Raw genomic sequence first — 7,098 nt, 5'->3', positions numbered from 1 at the left:
GTACACCCTGACAGAGGATGTGGTAAGCTTTGGGCTAGGGCTACCTTCCCTTGGGTATTCAGTTATATCTCATATAATGGTTGTTTGCCAGGCCACAGTGTTGTAGGCTACATGAGCAAGTTACCAGAGGAAGCAGACACATTCTATCCAGTGCAGTGCCTTGCAAAAGTATTCGCCCCCTTTAACTTACAACCACAAACTTTAATGTATTTTATTGAAATGTTTGTGATAGAACAACACAGAACTGAAATGAAAATGATGTAGAATTTAAGGTGGAATACCTATAAAGGTAAGTAACCGAGATGTAGCGCTTGAATTGAACTCTTTGTCTCCTTCGGTATTTAAGATGGACCTTATGCCGTTACAGGTGAAGAAATTTAAGGTGGAACTGAAACTTTCTGAAGGATTCAGTTTAGCAGTGAGAAGTAACTTATTCACTTAAGGTTGAATGGAGCATGGAGGACTATTAAGGGGAGTTTATATTAGTACATTTAATGAGTACACAGGTGAAGCTAACTGCTGGTCCCGCAGCACAGTCTAGGTTTTGGTTTTTCAAATTACAGATGCAGGTCTTTTGTAGTTTGTCTCTAACCAGATTTTTGGTGATCTAGAGGCGATTGCTCTAAGACTGCAAGGGAAGCTCAGCTTCCTCTAAAATGTCAAAAAAAGTAAGTGATCAAATATATACTGTTGTGTGTATATGTAATTGACAAAATATGCGCTACAGCGCGCTGAACTTTAATTCAGAATCAGCTTCTTATCACTGGTAACGACGCAACTTTCCTCTAATTCATTCCCGCTGCTTCACAGCGCCGCTATAAACAGTGTGGACGCTGAACGTCCACAGAGTTCAATAGCGAAGCAAAGCGTGCAGCAAAACGAGACGAGTCATTGGATATATGCTGGGCTTTGTCCCACCCATCGGAAGCTCAGCGTCTCTGGGGGTCTATGGGGCAGTGGTGAACGCTCAGCTCCTGCATGATGATTGGATGATCTGTCTGAGGCTGAATCCCTTTTTGATTGACAGCTAAATGAGCGAATCAGCAATCTTTTGTGTAAACTCGCTCCCTGCTCTGCTCCCTGCTCTGCTCCCTGCTCTGCTCCCTGCTCTGCTCCCTGCTCTGCTCCCTGCTCTGCTCCCTACTACTCTGGTCTGCTGCTGTGCTGGTCTGCTGCTGTGCTGCTCTGCTGCTGAAAGCTTGCTTTAATCTTCAGCTTCTACACTTTTCTCTGTTTTCTTCTCTTTTACTCTCTTCACACTTACTAATCCACTTTTAGTCTGCTTCCTCTTTGCTCTACACACCTATTAATCCACTCTCAGTCTACTTTTATAGACTTTTTCCTCAGGTTTGCTGGATTAGCTGTTTGCTGCTGCAGTTTGTTTGTGTAAGTTTCTAATTTCAACTGAAACAAGGTGAGTGCTTTTTTTCTCCATGGCTTCTGCTCAGGTTTACACCTGTTTAGAGTGTGGCATGTATAGCTTAGATCCCTTATCCACCGATACTGGTAACAATAGTGGTATTTGTACTAAGTGTGAGATAGTTAGCTCCTTGGTGGATAAGGTGAATAAGTTAGAGCTGCACGTCCGGGGTTTAATAAGGGATAGACAGCAGGATTCACTGTTAGCAGCCCCGGGTGTCTCAGGGAGAGTTAGTACCCCCTCGACTCCGGCCTTAGAGCCCTCACAGCGGGGCGAATGGGTAACGTCTCGGCGGCATAGTCGAAAGGCTAAGGCTAATGCTACCGCAAAGGCCACAGCCAGCCCACCTAAACACCACGCTCCCCCAGTTCACGTGTCAAACAGGTTTGCCCCGCTCAGTGAAGCACCAACTGAGGAGCCTGTTAAAGGTACTCTGGTGATAGGAGACTCTATCGTCCGACACGTGAAATTAGCTACTCCTTTAGGGGCACCAGCGGCAACAGTTACTTGTTTACCGGGAGCCAGAGCACCGGACATTAGTGGCAACCTTAGGTTAGGGAATAGGAGATATTCGAGGGTAGTAATTCATGTAGGGGCCAATGATATTCGTCTGCGGCAGTCTGAAATAACTAAGGCTAATATTAAAGAGGTGATTAAACAGGCCCAGACGCTGTCCGAGGAGGTAATCTGCTCTGGCCCCATCCCAATGAGGCGTGGTGATGAAGCTTACAGCAGGCTTTCTTCGCTGAACCGCTGGATGTCCAAGTGGTGTGCAGAAAATCATGTGGGCTTTATAGACAACTGGCTACACTTTGAGGGCAAGCCTGGTCTTTTAGGTAGGGATGGTGTCCACCCCACGCGGGAGGGTGCTGCCTTACTTTCATGCAGCATAGCTCATAGTCTTTTAGTTAGTCGGCAGAGTAGTATTAGAAGCTGCTGACAATCCAGAGCCGGGACCAGGCCGCAGACAGAGAGGCTTAACCGACCGTCTGCGAGCTGCAAAGAGACGTTACCTAGATACCAATGTATTCAGACTGTGTCTGTCCCCCGAGTCAAACAAAAACATCAAAAAACTAAAACAGTAAATCTAAATAACTTAACTTATATTAAACAATCATATCCAGACTGTAGTACTAACATTTCAAGCCTAAAGATTGGTTTACTTAATATTAGATCTCTAAATTCAAAAGCAGTTCTGGTGAATGAAATGATAACTGATCAGAAATTCGATGTTCTGTGTCTGACAGAAACCTGGATTAGGCCAAACGAATATGTAGCATTAAATGAAGCCACCCCTGCAGGCTATAATTATATACACAATCCGAGATTGTCCCGTAGAGGAGGTGGGGTCTGCATATTTTTCCAAAGTACCTTAGTTAGCAATCAGAAACACTATGAAAATTTTACTTCTTTTGAGCTTCTTTACACCAGTATAATTAATCCAGTTACAAAAAAGAATGCATTTTCTTTAATTAACATCTACAGACCACCAGGGCCCTATTTAGAATTTTTAAAAGAATTTAGTGATTTTGTCACAGACTTAGCAGTAAGTAATGATAAAGTGATTATAGTTGGAGACTTCAACATTCATTTCGAAAAATTGGATGATCCATTAAAAAAGGCATTCACATCGATTTTAGACTCAGTTGGTATTATTCAAAATATAACAGGACCTACTCATTACTGTAATCATACTCTGGATTTAGTTTTGACCCTGGGTGTGAGCAAAGATAACCCGAATATTCGTTCTCAAACCTCCGCAATTTCAGATCATTACCTTATTTCATTTAAATTACATCTTAGTCATAATATACGTACATCCCCTAGCTACTCTGTAAAACGTTCAATTACGCCTTTTACAGCCCAACAATTTACAGATAAGCTTCCAGACTTATCAACTCTAATGTACTCTCCTGTAGACCCAGTAGAACTAGACAAACTAACCGAAGGTTTAGAAAATACCTTTCGCTCTACCTTAGATGTTGTAGCACCCCTTAAACACAAAATAGAGAGACAGAAAAAGCTCGCACCGTGGTACAATGATCAAACTCGTACCTTAAAGCAGTTAGTACGAAATTTAGAGCGTAAATATCGATCAACTAAACTGGAAGTGTTTCACTCTGCGTGGAAAGACAGTCTTGTTAAATATAGAAAAGAACTTAATAAAGCCCGCTCAGCATATCTGGCCTCACAGATCGAGATAAATAAAAATAATCCTAGAGTTCTCTTTAGTGTTATTTCCAAATTAACTAAAAACCAGGCAGGTACTGAACCTCAGATTCCAGCCATTTACACCAGCAACGATTTTATGGACTTCTTCAATAGTAAAATTGAAAACATTCGGGATAAAATTAAACAGATAAATATTACATCCTCTCTGTCATCTGGTCTGGCTGATCTAGAACAAAACCCTGTTACTGAAGTTGGAAGGTTGGAAGTCTTTAACCCACTTCCACAGCTAGAACTAGAGAAAATTATCTCCTCTTCAAACAGCACAACCTGCACACTTGATGCTGTTCCCACAAAATTATTAAAACAGGTACTGCCAGATATAATTAAACCTCTGTTAATGATAGTAAACTCATCGCTCACCCTGGGCCATGTACCCAAAGCCTTTAAAACAGCTGTAATTAAACCTCTGATCAAGAAATCAAATCTTGATCCTAGTTTACTGTCTAACTATAGACCTATTTCAAACTTACCGTTTATTTCTAAGATTTTAGAAAAAGCTGTAGCCCAACAACTTTGCTCTTACCTGCAAAGAAACCAGATCTATGAAAAATTTCAATCTGGATTTAGGCCTTATCATAGCACTGAGACAGCTTTAGTTAGAATAACAAACGATCTACTTATAGCCGCCGACCAAGGCTGTGTTTCCCTACTGGTACTTCTGGATCTGAGCGCAGCCTTTGATACAATAGATCATACTATCCTTTTAGAAAGACTAGAGAACATGGTCGGTGTAGCCGGAACTGCCTTAGCATGGTTTAAATCGTACTTAACTGATCGCTATCAGTTTGTGAGGATAAATGATATGTCTTCCAGTTATACCAAGGTAAGATATGGAATTCCACAAGGCTCTATATTAGGACCGTTATTATTTACATTATATATGCTCCCACTGGGCAAAGTTATTAGAAAACACAATGTGAATTTTCATTGTTATGCGGATGACACGCAGCTCTTCATATCAGCCAAACCTGACGACAGAGTGAGATTAAAGAAAATCGAGGATTGTGTAGAAGATGTAAAATCATGGATGTCGCACAACTTCCTCCTATTAAATAGTGATAAAACAGAAGTTCTCCTATTAGGCCCCAAAGCTGCTAGAAATAAATTATCAGACTTAATGCTAAATCTGGCTGACTTCTCAGCCACCCCTGGTTCAGCAGCTAAAAACCTTGGAGTTATTATAGATTCAGATCTAGCATTCGATAAACACATATCTAATGTTACTAGAACAGCTTTTCTACACCTCCGTAACATCGCCAAGCTAAGAAATGCCCTATCACTGCATGACGCAGAAAAATTAGTACATGCCTTTATTACCTCAAGGCTAGATTATTGTAATGCGCTACTGTCTGGATGTTCCGGCAGTAACTTAAATAAACTTCAGCTAGTTCAAAATGCTGCAGCCAGGGTCCTTACTAAAACGAGAAAATTTGACCATATTAGTCCAGTACTATCAGCACTGCACTGGCTTCCAGTCAAATTCCGCATAGACTATAAAATTCTCCTGTTAACGTATAAAGCCCTACACGGACTCGCTCCTGAGTATTTACAAGACCTCATCTCCTGTTATGAACCACCGCGATTACTCAGATCTCAGGGTGCTGGTTTATTAGTAGTTCCTAAAATTCAGAGGAGCTCTGCAGGAGGAAGAGCTTTCTCTTATAAAGCGCCTCAACTCTGGAATAATCTCCCCGAATATGTTCGGGACTCAGACACAGTCTCAATCTTTAAGTCTAGACTGAAAACTTACTTGTTTAGTTTAGCTTTTGGTAATTAATGTTTTTCCCTTTAGATAAGGCTGCAGATTCAGGGGTTCATGGACAGAGGAAATTGTGGTAAACTGAGATGCTGGTGCTGTTGTTCTCCCACTGCACACGGTCACTCAGGTTTGTGGACGGTGGAGTGGGTGGATGCTGGTGTTTCAGGGTGCCTCCATGTCTATGTTACCTTCTGGCTCTCTGCCTTTAGTTAGGCTGTTTTATTCAGTTCTGCCGGAGTCATTTGCCACACTCTGATAATGTTTTAATATTCTCAGTTTTGCATAAATCCAGTCAAAACTAATTCCATCTCTCTGCCTTCCTCCGAGTTACTGACTGCCCACCTGTCTGACCCGATACCGATGTTGGACCCTCAGGCTCTCGCGTCTCCTGTCCGGCCAGACTGATGGAAGTTTCTGAAGTCAGCTCTTCTCCACCACCACCACAGATCAGCTGCTCATCGACCATCTTACTCTCCACTACAGATTACATCCAAGCCATTAGTGGCGCTATTACACTCCTGAGTACATAAAACCTATATGGATGTATAAAAGACTTTTTAAATTTTTATTTAAAAGCCGTTTGACCAGTGGTAGGATGGTCCCCCCTTTAATGTGAGTCTTGGTCCTCCCAAGGTTTCTTCCTCCTCCTGCAGCTCTGAGGGAGTTTTTCCTTGCCTCCGCGCTCACTGGGGGTTCTGTATTCTGTATTTTCTATGTGTAATGTTTTGCCTGATTCTTTGTCCTGTAATCATGTTTCTGTAAAGCTGCTTTGTGCCAACACCTGTTGTAAAAAGCGCTATACAAATAAATTTGATTTGATTTGATTTGATTAAACATCCGCGCTGGGAGCATTTTTATTTTTCATTCTGTTCTGAGTTGAACCTGAGACTTTCCTAATTCTCTTAACGGCATTTTCTTTATTAAACACGACAAGACACAAATCGACCTTCTATTTCTGGTGTTTTTTTTCGTAGCTGCTTGTGTTTGGAGACTGACTTCTATCACTCTTTTTGACTTCTATTGCAGTTTCTGTCCAGCGGGTGCTGCTGAGAGTGAAACAGCAGGGCAGATCAACTCCTCAGATTAATTTAGTGTAAAAGGTGGGGAAAAGTAACAGGTCTTTTCAGCTGTCCTGTTATGACAAAGTGAGCTGTCTGACTGGAAGTGCTGTAACAAATAAAATGTACTGTTGGCCATCATGCCTCTTGATGAAACCATCTCAGAGAGGGAAAAGTTACATATAAATAAACTGAAACATTTTAAGATGAGATTTTTTACTCAATTCTTCTTTATAAAACAGCTGAAGATCAGTCAGGTTGGATGGAGAGCGTCTGTGAACAGACTCTGTAACTCCACTAGAGGGAGCTGCAACACAGGGAATCAGACCCTGCATATTGGTTAATACGGTCTGTAGCATTTTATAGAGATTTGGGAGACAGATTTTTAAAAGATAAATTAAGGCTTTTTTTTAATAGCTAAACAAATTCAAATCAAATCAATAAAATTAATTTGTATAGCGCTTTTTACAACTGGTGTTGTCACAAAGCAGCTTTACAGATACATGATCACAGGACAAAGAATACAGAATAAAAAAATACAGAATACAGAACCCCCAGTGTGCACGGAGGCAAGGAAAAACTCCCTCAGAGCTGCAGGAGGAGGAAGAAACCTTGAGAGGACCAAGACT

At 41.4% G+C, this 7,098-nt stretch overlaps 1 long non-coding RNA gene across 1 annotated transcript; it reads left to right on the top strand.

Annotated features, from left to right (window-relative positions):
- Positions 1 to 1,071: 1,071 nt before the first annotated feature.
- LOC125787829 (uncharacterized) lies at positions 1,072 to 6,245 on the top strand. Its single transcript, XR_007429569.1, has 2 exons — positions 1,072 to 1,414; positions 5,739 to 6,245. It is a non-coding gene; the product is annotated as an uncharacterized LOC125787829 (long non-coding RNA).
- The last annotated feature ends 853 nt before the right edge of the window (positions 6,246 to 7,098 follow it).

The sequence above is a fragment of the Astyanax mexicanus genome, chromosome 25, assembly GCF_023375975.1.
Source record: "Astyanax mexicanus isolate ESR-SI-001 chromosome 25, AstMex3_surface, whole genome shotgun sequence".
In the NCBI taxonomy this organism is placed as follows: Eukaryota; Metazoa; Chordata; class Actinopteri; order Characiformes; family Acestrorhamphidae; genus Astyanax; species Astyanax mexicanus.
This window is presented reverse-complemented; position numbering and strand designations above follow the sequence as displayed.